The 14,758-nt window shown below is 45.4% G+C and overlaps 5 non-coding genes across 5 annotated transcripts; 1 reads left to right on the top strand and 4 right to left on the bottom strand.

The window, feature by feature from the left end:
- Nucleotides 1-626: 626 nt before the first annotated feature.
- Nucleotides 627-698, bottom strand: Trnac-gca. The gene has a single exon. It is a non-coding gene; the product is annotated as a tRNA-Cys (tRNA).
- Nucleotides 699-1,602: 904 nt separating this feature from the next.
- On the bottom strand, nt 1,603-1,674 carry Trnac-gca. The gene has a single exon. It is a non-coding gene; the product is annotated as a tRNA-Cys (tRNA).
- A 3,661-nt stretch (nt 1,675-5,335) lies between these two features.
- On the bottom strand, nt 5,336-5,407 carry Trnac-gca. The gene has a single exon. It is a non-coding gene; the product is annotated as a tRNA-Cys (tRNA).
- Nucleotides 5,408-6,293: 886 nt separating this feature from the next.
- Nucleotides 6,294-6,365, bottom strand: Trnac-gca. The gene has a single exon. It is a non-coding gene; the product is annotated as a tRNA-Cys (tRNA).
- A 6,265-nt stretch (nt 6,366-12,630) lies between these two features.
- Nucleotides 12,631-12,702, top strand: Trnac-gca. Its single transcript has one exon. It is a non-coding gene; the product is annotated as a tRNA-Cys (tRNA).
- The last annotated feature ends 2,056 nt before the right edge of the window (nt 12,703-14,758 follow it).

The raw sequence follows: 14,758 nt of genomic DNA, 5'->3' as shown, positions 1-14,758 counted from the left end.
CAGTCTCAATATGAGGTTTCCTGGAGGCAGGATCAACGTTTTCAGATTGACTTTGAGGTAAAAGCCAGTGGCTGGCTGCTTTTATTTTCTGGTCGTCAGGTTGTACCAAAATTTCTGTCTCTGAATTTTATTAGCTGTGCTTCAAGAACTGGTGTTGGAAGGTTAACTACCATGACGATTTCAGTCCTGTGTGCATCCTCTGCTCCTGTGGCCTAGGTCTGTAAGATCTTCCTTCTGCCTTAGATTTCTTTGACATTTGCCATTCAGTTCACATGTCATCCACCGTGTCGAGTACTTGTAAAATCCTGATGCAACCCCACATCTTCCTCTCTGGGAACTTTTCTTGTATTCTGTCAATCCATCATTTCCAGTTTCTGATCACTGTGCTAATGCGGGTAAGTGTGGACTCAGAGTCATGAGTGTTTGGGCCCTTGGGTGAGAGTTCTCTTAAGAGGATAAGATATCCCCATGTAAGACATGAAATTACTCTGTGTTATGGGTCTCAGCGAGAGGGAGAGGTTCTGGAGTTTATTAAAGAACTCTCACCTAATGGAGACCTTTTATCTACACTGAGGTCCTCCCCAAGGTGAATGTGGTAGGTTAACTACCAAAATCATATTTAAGCAAGGGGGCACCTGGATTTGAACCAGGGACCTCTTGATCTGCAGTCAAATGCTCTACCCCTGAGCTATACCCCCACTTATAGGGAAGGAAACATGCCATTGGCACCTCTTCAACCTTGGCACCACATCTAGGCTTCCTATATGTTCACAATCTACTGGTTCTTCCTTTTGATCTTGACCTGGCAAGATTTTTACTTAAGTCAGCCCTCCACTTCCTCCTCTCCAACATTAGTCAGCCCATTTCAATGCCCTCTCTCTCAAGTGTGTTAAAGACTTCAGCTTTGTCCCTGAAAAGGACTCTTAACTCGTATTTTCCTTAAGTACACTCCTAATTTATCTTAAGTGGCCAAGGCAAGAGGTAATGGTTCTGAGTTTTCAATGGTGCAAATCCTTTGCCTGGAAAGAATATTCCCTGTTCTCTAAGATATGAGGAGGGTGCCCTTTATTTTACACCATCATTTATTCACTCAACAAACACCATGTAGCTTCTTATGTTGTGGTCACTCATGACCATGTTGAGGACACAAAGAGATGCCAGCCATTTTCCTCTTCCTCAGAGTTTTAGTCTCAATTGGAGACAAATGTGGTCCAAGTCTTTCCTCAGAAGTAGCAGGAATCAAAGAACTGGCTGGGATGAACATCATGTAAAAAGAGCTCTTTCTGGGGGCTCAGGAGGGACTTCCCAAGGAGCTGGCTCTGAAAGTTGGTAGAGGAGGAATCCTGCTCCTCACCTTCATAGGACTCCTCTATGCTGCCTCCCTGCAGTGACAGAGCCTTCCAGATCTTTGAAGTTCAGCCTGTGCCACATGTGAGTGCTACTGGAATGGGTTTACAGTGAGTTGTTTACTAGCTCCTCTCAGGACAGAGTACAGTATCCAGTCCCGGGCAGAACACAGAGCACAGGGGAACATAGTATATCAGTTGCTTTTGTGTTAACCAATATCAGATTTGGTTTCTTGTATCTAAAAGAGACATAGGAAGGGGGCACCCGGATTTGAACCGGGGACCTCTTGATCTGCAGTCAAATGCTCTACCCCTGAGCTATGCCCCCAACCGCTTCATGTATATCTAATGAACATGTTTGAACCTGTATGACCACTCCCTGACGTGTACTTGCTAGTACTCTGTTATTATTTACTTTACCTTGTGATTCCCAGCCCTGTGCCAACTGCACTTCTGTCTGCCACCTCCTCATGCCAGCACCCTCCTATCATAGTTCACAACTGTGATGGAGATGTTAGTCTGACGTTTAACTTCTTTATATATTGACAAGCGTTCATGATGCTGTAATGTATTCCATATAGCACCAGAGGAGAAAGGTAATCATCAGATACAAACCCTGTGACCTATTAAAGCCCCCTGCCTACAAGACATATGAGTCCAATAATGACATGAATGTTATGGGAATAACCACATCTTTTAATTTATAATTTTTATTATTTTTTTTATGAGACAGGGTTTCTCTGTGTGGTGCGTGCTGTCCTAGAACTTGCTCTTTAGACCAGGCTGGCCTCAAACTCAGAGACCCATTGATTCTGGTTCCAGAGTGCTGGGATTAAAAATGTGCTCTCACCATAACCACAACTTTTGAAAAAATTGGATCTAAGGACAATTCCATGCAATGGGACACATATCTGATTTTGCTAACAGGGGCATGGACCCGAGACTTGCTTGGATATGGGCCTTTGAATGAAATCTACTACTAATTTTCTGCTAAGGAGCATAGCAATACCCCAACTCCTAATGGCATACTGCTGTACCCATAGGTCAGTGCTTTACTCAGTCCACACCATGGAAGTTTCTCTTTGCAGGGATAGAAATTAGCACAGAGACCCACAACTGCATAAGGTACATGTAGTGAGAGATCTTCACACTCTCAGTTGTAATTGGATGCCTTCATCAACCCCCCTCCATTCAGTTCTCAGGGCTCTATGCCGAAAAGGAGGCAGAAAGATTGTAAGCGCCAAAGGTGATGAATGACTCAAGGGAACACTGTCATCCACATTGTAGTCTGTTTTGCCCTCTTGAATCTTTCCATTGTAGATCTGCATGAGAGTGACCAGTGATAACCACGTGACAGTCAACACTAAGCTGTCCTGGAATCTCCTCTGCCAGCAACATCAGTCCAAGACTCTTCACTTTGGCTTCTGGCAGAATTTTTGTCAAGGGCAAAAAGTGACAACATTCTTTGCCAAAATATGTGCATAATAATTTTCCTCCTCTCATAAGCTGTTTAATCTGAACCTCTACATGCGTATTGCTCTGAGCACTACCATTTTCCTAGCTCCTGTTAGCATGGCCCATTTACAGCATCCAAATACTTTTCTAATCCAAAATCCCCACATCTTCCAGAATCCTCCAACAAGCAGCATGTTCAGGTCTGTTATAGCAATAACTCAGGTCCTGATATCAATTTCTCACTTAGTGTTCTGTGTTATCACTGTCTTACTTACTATGTTACTATACTGCTCTGTTGCTATGAAGTCACACCACGGTCATGGAAACCTATAAAGCATTTATTGGGAGCATCTTACAGTTTTGGAGAGTTAGTCCATGATCATCAAGGTGGGAAGCATGGTGGCAGGCGGGCAGGCAGGCAGGGCACTGGAGCAGTAACTGACAGTTTACATCTGATCCACAAACAGGGGTCAGAGAGTAGGACTGGACCTGATTTGTAACCCCAAAGCCTCTCCCTGTGGACCACTTCTCCAAGAAGGTCACACCTCCTAATCTTTCCTAAACAGTTCATCGAGTAGGGTCAAAACATTTAAATATAAGAATCCATGGTGGCTGTTCTCATCAAAATCCCTCATTTTCCTATGAAAAAATATTTAAATTAAATATACAGACCATCAGTAAAGTGTGTGGCAAGAATTATAGGTCTTATCATGGATACAAAGGGTAGAAATTTTACTTCTATTCACCTCCCACAGAAGGGGTTCATCTCACAAAGGGAACATCAGTTTGTTAAACATTCCAGAACTTGGCATCTGGGAAAGAGAGACTAGCACACAGAAGAGATGGTGGAACAGAAGCAGGTCATGGTGAAGGTGAAGGAAGTCACAGGGTCTTTATAGTGCAGTTGATCTTTGAGGACAATGGCTCAGGAGTTCCAGGTCACTCTTGGAAACCAGAAAGGAGAAACGTTTATTATCTATGGATCCATCTATGGAAAATTACTCTAAAAGGTACTTCCCAGGGAACTCAAGGTTGGTGGAAGATGTAGATGTTTAAGGAAACAAAGCAGTTTAAAGATCAGACTGCCATTAACTCAGAATAAACAAACCTTCTACAAGACATCTTCATCCTGTTTAGAATGACACACGTCAGCTACACACAGGGCTCACAGATCATCGTGATGGAAACACAGACGTTCACCCAGCTGAAGGCTGGGGCATGAATGTAACGGGAAAGTGAGAATGGAGGAAGGCATGAAAATTATACTCCATCAACAGTGCAGTTACTGACGCTATCCCTGCCACCCTGTGTGTAGTTATATAAGTGCACAGGCAGAGAAGAGACAGCTAGACCTTTAGAGCATGGCTCCCTTTTGAGTGACAGGAACATTAAGAGCATATTTGGAAGGGCATTATGACTTTTTTCTTTAAAATAATAACAAGTTTTCCAAATAATTGAATTGTGCTACATTTTTATCTAGACATTGGTAATGCCTTTGTGTAGTGACAACAGATCTGAAGGTCACGCAGAGGCCACAGCTTCAGCATTTTCTAACTCCCTGTGTCCTCTGGTCAGAGGACAGCTGTCAGAGCTCCTTGATGACTCACTCAGGCCTGACGAGATGTTTCTACCCTGAAACTTTTCTCAAGGGCCATCCATAGAATGGAAAGTTGCCTTCGCATGCTGACACCACACCGCATCAGGATAGGCTCAAGGATCCTCATCCACCGCGCATGTGGGAAGCGGGGACGTGCAGCTCTCAAAGCCATAGCCAAATATGGAGTTGTTTATTTCCAACAAGACAGGATGTCGGCGCCATCTTGTAATGGCGATCCTGTCCGGCTCACTACATGCTCTTAATGCTATACTGGAGTGTCTTATAAGACAGGAGGAGACAGCTCTCAGGTACAGTCTCAATATGAGGTTTCCTGGAGGCAGGATCAACGTTTTCAGATTGACTTTAAGGTAAAAGCCAGTGGCTGGCTGCTTTTATTTTCTGGTCGTCAGGTTGTACCAAAATTTCTGTCTCTGAATTTTATTAGCTGTGCTTCAAGAACTGGTGTTGGAAGGTTAACTACCATGACGATTTCAGTCCTGTGTGCATCCCCTGCTTCTGTGGCCTAGGTCTATAAGATCTTCCCTCTGCCTTAGATTTCTTTGACATTTGCCATTCAGTTCACATGTCATCCACCGTGTCGAGTACTTGTAAAATCCTGATGCAACCCCACATCTTCCTCTCTGGGAACTTTTCTTGTGTTCTGTCAATCCATCATTTCCAGTTTCTGATCACTGTGCTAATGCGGGTAAGTGTGGACTCAGAGTCATGAGTGTTTGGGCCCTTGGGTGAGAGTTCTCTTAAGAGGATAAGATATCCCCATGTAAGACATGAAATTATTCTGTGTTATGGGTCTCAGCGAGAGGGAGAGGTTCTGGAGTTTATTAAAGAACTCTCACCTAATGGAGACCTTTTATCTACACTGAGGTCCTCCCCAAGGTGAATGTGGTAGGTTAACTACCAAAATCATATTTAAGCAAGGGGGCACCTGGATTTGAACCAGGGACCTCTTGATCTGCAGTCAAATGCTCTACCCCTGAGCTATACCCCCACTTATAGGGAAGGAAACATGCCATTGGCACCTCTTCAACCTTGGCACCACATCTAGGCTTCCTATATGTTCACAATCTACTGGTTCTTCCTTTTGATCTTGACCTGGCAAGATTTTTACTTAAGTCAGCCCTCCACTTCCTCCTCTCCAACATTAGTCAGCCCATTTCAATGCCCTCTCTCTCAAGTGTGTTAAAGACTTCAGCTTTGTCCCTGAAAAGGACTCTTAACTCGTATTTTCCTTAAGTACACTCCTAATTTATCTTAAGTGGCCAAGGCAAGAGGTAATGGTTCTGAGTTTTCAATGGTGCAAATCCTTTGCCTGGAAAGAATATTCCCTGTTCTCTAAGATATGAGGAGGGTGCCCTTTATTTTACACCATCATTTATTCACTCAACAAACACCATGTAGCTTCTTATGTTGTGGTCACTCATGACCATGTTGAGGACACAAAGAGATGCCAGCCATTTTCCTCTTCCTCAGAGTTTTAGTCTCAATTGGAGACAAATGTGGTCCAAGTCTTTCCTCAGAAGTAGCAGGAATCAAAGAACTGGCTGGGATGAACATCATGTAAAAAGAGCTCTTTCTGGGGGCTCAGGAGGGACTTCCCAAGGAGCTGGCTCTGAAAGTTGGTAGAGGAGGAATCCTGCTCCTCACCTTCATAGGACTCCTCTATGCTGCCTCCCTGCAGTGAAGGAGCCTTCCAGATCCTGGGAGGTCAGCCTGTGTCACCCATGAGTGTGACCTGGATGGGTTCACAGTTAGTCCTTTCCTTGTTCCTCTCAGAAACAAGAGCAGAACACAGAGCACAGGGGAACACAGTACATTTGTTGCCTCTGCGTTAACCATATCAGATTTGGTCTCTTGTATCTAAAAGAGACGTAGGAAGGGGGCACCCGGCTTTGAACCGGGGACCTCTTGATCTGCAGTCAAATGCTCTACCCCTGAGCTATGCCCCCATCTGCTTCATGTATATATAATAAACATCTTTGAACCTATATGGTCACTCCCTGACGTGTACTTGCTAGTACTCTGCTATCATCTACTTCATCCTGTGAGTCCCAGTCCTGAGCCAACTGCACTCCTGTCTGCCAACCTCCTCATGCCAGCATCCTCCTATCCTAGTTCACAGCTGTGATGGAGATGTTAGGCTGGTGATCAAATTCTTTATCCATATTGATAAGCTTTCATGGTGCTGTAATGTACTCCACATAGCACCAGAGGATAAAGGTAATCATCAGATACAAACCCTGTGACCTATTAAAGCCACCTGCCTACAAGACATATGAGTCCAATAATGACATGAATGTTATATGAATAAACACATCTTTTAATTTATAATTATTATTTTTATTAGTTTTTTTTATGAGACAGGGTTTCTCTGTTTGGTGATTGTAGTCCTAGAACTTGTTCTTTAGACCAGGCTGGCCTTGAACTCAGAGATCCATTGCTTCTGAAAGATTGTTAGCGCCAAAGGTGATGGATGACTCAAGGGAACGCTGTCATCCACGTGTTTTTTGTTTTGCCTCCTTGGTTCTTTCCATTGCATTAGAATCAGTGATAACCACGTGACAGTCAACACTAAGCTGTCCTGGACTCTCCTCTGCCAGCAACATCAGTCCAAGACTCTTCACTTTAGCTTTTGGTAAAATTTTGGTAAAGGGCAAAAAGCAGCCACATTCTTTGCCAAAATATGAGAGTACTAATTTTCCTCATCTTGAAGGCTGCATAAGCTGAACCTCTACAACCACATTGTTCTGAGCACTACCATTTTCCAAGCTCCTGTTAGCATGGCCCATTAAGCTCCACTTACAACATCCAAATACTTTTCTAATCCAAAGTCTCCACATCTTCTAGAATCTTCTTACAAGCAGCATGGTCAGGTCTGTTATAGCAATAACTCAGGTCGTGATATCAATTTCTCACTTAGTGTTCTGTGTTATCACTGTTTTACATACTGTGTTACTATACTGCTCTGTTGCTATGAAGTCACACCACGGTCATGGAAACCTATAAAGCATTTATTGGGAGCATCTTACGGTTTTGGAGAGTTAGTCCATGATCATCAAGGTGGGAAGCATGGTGGCAGGCGGGCAGGCAGGGCACTGGAGCAGTAACTGACAGTTTACATCTGATCCACAAGCAGGGGTCAGAGAGTAGGACTGGGTCTGATATGGAAATTTGCAACCCCAAAGCCTCTTCCTGTGGGCACCTCCTCCAAGAAGGTCACACCTCCTAATCTTTCCTAAACAGGCATCGAGTAAGGTCTAAACACTTAAATATAAGAATCCATGGTGGCTGTTCTCATCAAAATGCCGCATTATTCTATAAAAACTATTTAAATTAAATATACAGACCATCACTACAGTGTGTGGGAACAGTTAAATGTCTTATCATAGATACAAAGGCTAGAAACTTCACTCCTATTAACAACTCACAGAAGGGGTTCATCTCCCAAAAGGAACGTCAATTTGTTCCTTGGGCAGTTGAGAATAGGGAACCTGAAATGACCCTATCCTTGAGCAATACTGACGAATATCTTGCATATCATCATAGAACCTTCATCTGGTGATGGATGGAGATAGAGACAGAGACCCACACTGGAGCACTGGACTGAGCTCCCAAAGTCCCAATGAGGAGCAGAAGGAGGGAGAACATGAGCAAAGAAGTCGGGACCACGAGGGATGCACCCACCCACTGAGACAGTGGAGCTGATCTATTGAGAGCTCACCAAGACCAGCTGGACTGTGACTGAAAAAGCATGGGATAAAACTGGACTCTCTGAACATGGCGAACTATGAGGGCTGATGAGACGCAAAGGACAATGGCACGGGGGTTTGATCCTACGTAATGTGATGGCTTTGTGGGAGCCCAGCCAGTTTGGATGTTCACCTTCCTAGATATGGACGGAGGTGGGAGGTCCTAGGTCTTACCACAGGGCAGAAAACCCTGACTGCTCTTTGGACTGGAGAGGGAGGGGGAAAGGAGTGGGGGGAGGGGGACAAGGGTGGGAGGAGGGGGCGTAGGGGGGGAGGAGGGGGAGGGAAATGGGAGGCTGGGAGGAGGTGGAAACTTGTTTTTTTTTTTTCCTTTTTTCAATAAAAAAAAAAAATTCCAGAGACTTGCGCACAGAAGAGATGGTGGAACAGAAGCAGGTCATGGTGAAGGTGAAGGAAGTCATAGGGTGTTTATAGTGCAGTCGACCTTTGGGGGCAAAGCTCAGGAGCCCAGGTCACTCCTGGAAACCAGAGAGGAGAAACGTTCATTATCTGTTGATCAATGTATGGAAAATTACACTGAAAAGTACTTCCCAGAGAACTCAAGGTTGGTGGAAGATGAAGATGTTTATGAAAACAAAGCAGTCTAAAGATCAGACTGCCATTAACTCAGAATAAACAAACCTTCTACAAGACATCTTTATCCTGTTTAGAATGACACACGTCAGCTACACACAGGGCTCACAGTTCATCGTGATGGAAACACAGACGTTCGCCCAGCTGAAGGCTGGGGCATGAATGTAACGGGAAAGTGAGAATGGAGGAAGGCATGAAAATTATACTCCATCAACAGTGCAGTTACTGACGCTATCCCTGCCACTCTGTGTGTAGTCATATAAGGGCACAGGCAGAAAAGAGAAAGCTAAACTTTAGAGGACGGCTCCCTTTTGAGTGACAGGAACATTAAGAGCATATTTGGAAGGGCATTATGACTTTTTTCTTTAAAATAATAACAAGTTTTCCAAATAATTGAATTGTGCTACATTTTTATCTAGACATTGGTAATGCCTTTGTGTAGTGACAACAGATCTGAAGGTCACGTAGAGGCCACAGCTTCAGCATTTTTTAACTCCCTGTGTCCTCTGGTCAGAGGACAGCTGTCAGAGCTCCTTGATGACTCACTCAGGCCTGACGAGATGGTTCTTCCCTGAAACTTTTCTCAAGGGCCATCCATAGAATGGAAAGTTGCCTTCGCATGCTGATACCACATAGTTTTCCAGAGAAGTTAGGCAGGGTCTCTTCACCCTGAGAAATTGTATATAACTTAAGAAATCAGATAGGTAAATCTAAAGTCCTTTGTAGTTGCTTATGTCCACCTGCTTCTCTCACAGGCTGTAATGTGTGTTTGTGTGTGTGTGTTTGTGTGTGTGCTGACATTACAACATGGGAAATACCGGGTAGTGGAGAGGAGCCTGTGTGGGCTGAGTTTGTGGTGGCAGCAGCGCTGGTCTTGCCAAGTAAAAAGCATAAGTTCTAGGAATGTTGAGTGTGGCTCTGAAGATGAAAGTCACTTATAAAACATCTCTCTCTGGGAGGGGGCATAGCTCAGGGGTAGAGCATTTGACTGCAGATCAAGAGGTCCTTGGTTCTAATATAGGTGCCCCCTACCATAGTTTATTTGTTTATGTTTTCACCCATGGAGCCATCGCCATCACCTATGCTCAGTCCTATATTTCTTCCTTTTATTACATTTATGCCCATCATTTGGATGGATGGCTGCCTCCCATCTCCTCCTACAAGCTCCATGACTTTCCTATTCTTTTTTTTTTTTTTTTTTTTTTTGGTTTTTTGAGACAGGTTTTCTCTGTGGTTTTGGAGCCTGTCCTGGAACTAGCACTTGTAGACCAGGCTGGTCTTGAACTCACAGAGATCTGCCTGCCTCTGCCTCCCGAGTGCTGGGATTAAAGGCGTGTGCCACCAAATGTCTCCATTTCTCCTGCATATATCGAGTTTCTCTGGTTCTGCTGGGTTCTTAAAGGGAAGGCAAGGACTATGGTGGAAAATTCTTCTGGATTTTCCAGGCTCAGCATCCATAGAGTCTCCAGTGTCCAGGGAACAGAAAGGAAGGCCTAACCATAAATCATCTTCCTCCCTGTCATTCTGGACATGTTCAGAACTAAGTTCACCAGAACTACTGAGACAAATACAAAATCAGCTTCTCTGTGGAGGGTGGACACGAGCTTCTTCCTATTCCACAGCCCTCTGCTCTCTTGCTTCATCCTCAAAGGCTAAAGCCCGGCTCAGCTGCTGTACCAGGAATGGAAGGACCCTGCAGTGTTGCTGCTCCAGCGCCAGCTGGGGCCCTGTGAGAACCTTGAGTGGCAGCCCACTCTGTCTTCAGGGAAGGAGGAGAGGGTGATGGAGGCCCAGGTGGAAGGCAGTTGGCCATCTCAGGAGCTGACCCAGGACAGCCGGGTGAAATGGGCTCAGGTCTGCAGACTGCTGCTCTAATTTCCTTGGCTGATGATGCTCATCAAGCATGGGCCAGGCCTGCCACAGTGCGATCTCTGGTGAGGTCCGTGGTGGCTCCTGTTGCCACCAAAGGCAGAGAGAATAGGGCTGTACAGAGTTGATCCTGCTCCTCACCAACTGCAGCACTCAGGAGAGTGGGCCCTGCATACCTCACCTTTCAGCACAGTAGAGCTAAACCTTTTGGGGTGGTGGTGCAGGGGATCCCAAACTAACAAACCGTCATGGAAGATATGGCTCCATCCTTCATCTACCATATGGTGGAGTTTGTGAGGGAGAGAAGACTTTCCTCCATCCTTGTCCCTCACTTCCTGTGGTGTGGAGGAGAGCTGACCCTATGGTCTTGAGAGTTGGAGAACTGGAACTACACCTCAATTGGTCATCAGCGTAGAGCTGACCCTCTTGGCGGGCAGTACAGGTGAGCTGCCAAGGGGCATGAGAGCTGGAGAGGTGACCTGTCCCTCCCTTGTATGCCATGTGGTAGATTGTGTGAGGGAAATATGCCCCCCCTTGCTATCTTCAGAAGGCAGAAGAGCTGTCCTCCAGGGCATGAGATCTGAGGATCTGGTCTTGTCCCTTACTGACTGTAGCAATTGAGGGAGCAGGTTATCAGCCTCCCCTGGGAAAACAGTTTGTCTGGCCCTGATGGTGAGTACTGTGAGCCTGACCTGAGGGCATGAGAGCAGGAGAACAGGTCCTGCAGCTTGCTGCCTGCTGCATTGGGTGAGCTAACTGGGGCAGTGCTGGAGAGCTGGTCCTCGAGATGATGAGGGAAAGCTGACCCAGGGCTATGACTTATCCCACTTCAACATCCACCTCATCTATGAACTGCTGGAGACTGTGAAGTGTCCATGTCTGCAGATCCAAAACTACACCATCTCCATGACACAGGACCACAACAGGATACCTAGGAGGAGTCCCATTGAGGGTCTAGTATTCATAAGATAGCAGAAGCCCGAGGCCCTGAGTCAGACCAATGATTCATTTCAACAAACACAAGTAAAGATGTGTGGAGGAAGAGGTATACAGTGTGACTCACTGGGTCACAATACAGCTTCCAAACTTTGCTGTGATTCTCTACTTCTTTCTTTCTTTCCTTTCTTTCTTTCTTTCTTTCTTTCTTTCTTTCTTTCTGTTTTGGGGGTATACTTTTTAATTTTGTTTTGCTTTGTAGAGGAAGGTCTCAAGGGTAGACAGCAGAGATGAGGGGATGGGGAAATGGGTGAGTGTGGAATTCAGGATATGAAATCCACAAAGAGGCAGCAAAAAATCAAAACAACAACAACAACGACGACGACATAACCCAGCAAGAGCCAAACATTATGTGGTGGTCAGAGAACTCCAAGGAAGAGTGGGAGGAGGATTGAGGAAGCCAGAATATTTGAGATCATCAGTATACAAGGCCCATAGAATCCACTACGTAGGGCTCATAGGGGCTCACAGATACTGGAGCAACCACCACTGAGCCTGCCTGTGTCTATGCTAAGTCCTCTGCCTGTATGATATGGTAGTTTAGCTGGGGTTTTTGTGTGACTCCTAACAGTGGGAGTAGGGGTGTCTATGACTCTTTTCCCTGCTCTTGGGACTCTTTCTCTCCTACTGGGTTGCCTCGTTCAGCCTTGATATGAGGGTTTGATCTTAGTCTGATTGCCTCATTATTCCATATTCAGTTGATATCCTCAAGAGTCCTGCTCTTTTCTGAAAGGAAACAGAGGTTCAGTGGGTCTGGGAGAACAGGGAGGTGGGGAGAACTAGGAAGAGTGGAGAAAGGGCAGGCTTCAGTCAGGAGCATTGTATGAGAGCAGAATAAAGAAACAAAGAGATGGACCCAGAGAGTTTCAGAGCTGAGGAAGGCGTCTCACCAGTCAGGTCTGGATGTTTCTGGAAAGTAGGTCTGAGAGGACCTGTAATTTAACTTTATAGTCAGAATTTATCACCACACAGATGAAATGTATTAACTGGGTACACTAGTACCACTGGGGGTATAGCCCAGGGGTAGAGCATTTGACTGCAGATCAAGAGGTCCCTGGTTCAAATCCAGGTACCCCCTTATTTATACTGGAATATGGTTACTGACTTACTGGATTAATCATAGGCAGCATGCCCATGAGTCTGAAAAGTCTTCAGTAGCTGAGGTTTCTGGAATCAGAGCTTCAATGCGCCATTTATTTCTTTGGGTTACATTCTCAGCTACATTATAATCACCCACTAACCCAAAGGCTGGAACCCCCAAAGTACATTAGTACAATTCACTCAGCTGACCTCTGACCTGTGCTGAGTCCTCTCTACCTTCTTGTTCTCCCCTTCTGGATTCTTTCTCTCATCCTCACTGAGACAGTAAGTTTTTATTCATTAATTTATTTATTTATTTATTTATTTTTCCGTTTATTTATTTATTAAAGATTTCTGTCTCTTCCCCACCACCTCCTCCCATTTCCCTCCCCCTCCCCCAATCAAGTTCCCCTCCCTTGTCAGCCCATAGAGCTATCAGGGTTCCCTGTCCAGTGGGAAGTCCAAGGACCACCCACCTCCATCCAGGTCTAGTGAGGTGAGCATCCAAACTGCCTAGGCTCCCACAAAGCCAGTACGTGCAGTAGGATCAAAAACCCACTGCCATTGTTCTTGAGTTCTCAGTAGTCCTCATTGTCTGCTATGTTCAGCGAGTCCAGTTTTAACCTTCATCAGGCGATGAAAGGAGACAGAGACCCAATTTGGAGCACCGGACAGAAATTTCAAGGTCCAAATCAGGAGCAGAAGGAGAGAGAGTACGAGCATGGAACTCAGGACCGCGAGGGGTGCACCCACACGCTGAGACAATGGGGATGTTCTTTCGGGAACTGACCAAGGCCAGCTGGCCTGCGTCTGAAAAAACCTGGGATAGTAAGTTTTAATTGTCAATATGATGCACTGTAGAATCACCTTGGACATGAAGTGTACATGAAGGATACAGTGTCCAGATCAGGTTGGCCTGTGTTCCTGTCAGTAGGGGATTGTCTTGGTGATTAAGTCAATTGATGCATGAGGACACAGCACTGTTCCCTAGGCAGGGATCCTGGCCAGTGTGAGTGCAGAGTGAGCTCAGCACTAACGAGCATGCGTGCATTCATTTCTCTCTGCTGTTGAGGGTAGATGTGATGTGACTAAGTGCGTCAAGTTCCTGCTGCCTTGACCTCGCTGAAATTGTGACTGTATCCTGAAATTGTGAGCTAATGCAAACCCTTCTTCCCTTAGTTGCCTCTTTTCTGGGCATTTTATCATTTCATCCCAGGCTATTGCAGTTTCAGTAGAAAGAACCAGTATTTGCATGTAGATCCATGTAAGAAGCCAAAATATTTGAGATCATTAGTATACAAGGCCCATAGAATCAACTACATAGCACTCATAGGGGCTCACAGATACTGGAGCAACAATCACAGAGCCTGCCTGGGTCTATGCTAAGGCCTCTGCCTATATGATATGGTAATTTAGCTGGGGCCATGCATGTAGAACCATCTACGGAAGCTGGCACCACAACTGGGGTGGGCAGTGGCAATGACCCCAATGATAGCCATTCAATAGTGAAGTGCTGTTCTGCCTTATCTGGAGAACTCCACCTGTTTCTCCCGAGCTGGGGGATGAGGCATACCGCCTCCTCGATTGCAGACTGATTTTTGGTCTGGTGCGCATCCAATGTGGCCATTGGCTAGCACCTCTTAATGATCAGGATCTGTGGAGTGGCAGCCATGTTTCAGCACTTTAAGTTTCATTCCACGGAACAAAGTATCAACCAAAGTTTGGAACTTCACATAAACCACATTTGCTACAGCGCCTTGTGAAGGGCCAAGCAGAGCCTGAAGTGCTGTAGCTCTAAGTTGTAACATGGCCAGCTCCACAGCATGCAGTCTTTGCTGGAGACACAGGAGCATGCAGACCCCCAGTACTGGGCACAGGCCTCAGCTATTTATTCAGAGTGACTTAGATTGCATAAAACCAGAAATGAATACAACAATCAAATTATAACAATGTTGCCGTACAGTGGTGGCATGTGCCTTCAATCCCAGCACCCAGGATGGCAGAAGTAGTCAGATCTGTTTGATTTAGATGCCAGCCTGGTCTACAAAGTTAAT

The sequence above is a fragment of the Microtus oregoni genome, unplaced genomic scaffold, assembly GCF_018167655.1.
Source record: "Microtus oregoni isolate MIOR12 unplaced genomic scaffold, Mior012 000064F_ref0000363, whole genome shotgun sequence".
NCBI lineage: Eukaryota > Metazoa > Chordata > Mammalia > Rodentia > Cricetidae > Microtus > Microtus oregoni.
Note: the sequence above shows the minus strand (reverse complement) of the source record. Positions and strands in the feature narration are given on the sequence as shown.